The 2,117-nt window shown below is 47.6% G+C and overlaps 1 pseudogene; it reads right to left on the minus strand.

Moving 5' to 3' along the window:
• Positions 1-1,331: 1,331 nt before the first annotated feature.
• Positions 1,332-2,064, minus strand: LOC126496042 (phosphoglycerate mutase 1-like; annotated as a pseudogene).
• Positions 2,065-2,117: the final 53 nt, after the last annotated feature.

The raw sequence follows: 2,117 nt of genomic DNA on the forward strand, positions 1-2,117 counted from the left end.
TCATGGGCTTTTTTAAACAGTGCGATACGATGTGACAGGTGTCCTGAAATCAGGGCCGCGTGTCTCTGGAAGAGCAAATGGGTGACAATCTCTAGATCTGAAGTTTACAGGAACACAGAGTCAACCGCATTGCTGTGTGCCTAATGTGGGGAGAGAGAGGGAGAGAGGGAGGGAGGGAGGGAGGGAGAGGGAAAGAGAGAGAGCAAATTAGCAAATTTTGACCTTGATAGTTAGTTGACTTTTGTGCAAGAATAGGTAATACCCAAGAAAGCTTGACGGCTTAGTTTCTTTCCAATAATAGTTAATCTCTAATATTTCTAATAATGCACTTTTGTTATATTATTACATATTGCATTATTTATATATTGTATTTATTCAGGATTTAAAGAATTTTAGCTTTGGGAAGAGACTGTAGTTTTTGTAGTCAGATTATTTTAAGGTTGGGAAATTTAATTTTTTCCTTGCACATCACTCCTTTATTATACTGATCTGGAAAAGAAGATGTAGTGTGTTCCAAACAAGTTCTGGACCCACATGGTAGGGTCAAGCAGCTGGAACATGATTCAAACAGCGAAAGACAAAACCCCGGACATGATCAAGGGGCACTTCACCTCTACGAGACAAGGCAGAGGGGTCCTCACACACAGTAAGAGACGCTCCTGTCCCTTGAGGACAAGGAGTTTATCCCAATTGATATGAGGAATGGCTTATTTTCTGGTGACCACATAGACCATTTCAATCACCACTAGAAACCTCAGAGGGGCTTTTGTGTGCTGATAAATATATATGTACTTTTGTTTTTGTAAAAGTAAATGTAACACGTAGATTTGACAGGATTGATCCCAACCTTCGGGGGCCAGCAGCTCCTTTAGGCTCAGAGAGGAAGGTAGTTCATCTTTTAAATGCAGGCTACTTTCACCTTCCACTGGAATGACTACAGCCCCTGCCTAACTGCAGAAGAGTGCAGGACAGGCTTCTCACTGGTCAGGCCACAGCATGGTTCCTCCATGACCTCCTAAAGCAGACCCTTGTAAACAAAGGACTAAGAAAACTGTAATTACTACCTCTCAATTCTCCTGGGAAGAGGAGCAGTCCCTGGATGTGGACCAAGACCCTGCACCCTAGAGGTGTTACTCTGACTAGATTCTATGAAGGGAGTGGGTGCAGGGGATAAAATACTAAAACAAAATGGGAGCCACGGGTCCCCATCTGCAGCTACAACTTAAACTTAAGATCCTAAACGTGGAGTCTGTGACGGGTGCTGGGAAGGGCGCAGGAGGCAGAGACAGGCAGGGAAGAGGGTCTAGGGGTAGAAGTCTGTCTGTGCGCCTTCACTTCTTGGCCTTGCCCTGTGCGGCCACAGCTTCCATGGCTTTCCGCATGGTCTCTTCATGTCCCAGGAACTGCATGGGTTTAACGGGCTTCAAGTTCTTGTCCAATTCATAGACAATGGGAATGCCAGTTGTCGGGTTCAGCTCCATGATGGCCTCTTCTGAAAAAGCCTCCAGATGCTTGACGATCCCCCGAAGGCTGTTGCCATGGGCCGCAATCAGGACTCTCTTCCCCTCTTTGATCTGCGGGACAATCTCTTCCTTCCGGAAGGGTAGTACTCTGGCAATAGTGTCCAGGCTCTCACAGGAGGGTAGCTGGTCCTCAGTAAGGCCTGCATACCTGCGATCCTTACTGATATTGCTGTAGAAGGGATGGTCAGGCTCCATTGGCAGTGGAAGGACATAGTAAGATCACCTCCAGATCTTTACCTGTGCCTCACCATGCTTAGCCCCAGTTTCTGTTTTATTGAGCCCAGTCAGACCCCCATAGTGTCGCTCATTGAGGCGCCAGGTCCTGACCACTGGCAGCCACATCTGATCAATGGCATCCAGGACTGTCCAGAGGGTCCGGATTGCTCTCTTCTGCACGGAGGTGAAGCAGAAGTCGAATTCATAGCCAGCATCTTGCAACGCCTGTCCGCCGTGCTTAGCCTCCTTGTGGCCCGCTGAAGCGGTTCTTCAGGTTCCAGGAGCTCTCGCCGTGTCGGATGAGGACCAGCTTGTAGGCGGCCATGGCCATATTCAAGGGGATGCAGCAGAGCAATTTATTTATTTTTTTAGTCTCTT

This window comes from Alexandromys fortis, unplaced genomic scaffold (assembly GCF_014885135.2).
Source record: "Alexandromys fortis isolate MF-2015 unplaced genomic scaffold, M_Fortis_MF-2015_v1.1 scaffold_901, whole genome shotgun sequence".
NCBI classification, from domain to species: domain Eukaryota; kingdom Metazoa; phylum Chordata; class Mammalia; order Rodentia; family Cricetidae; genus Alexandromys; species Alexandromys fortis.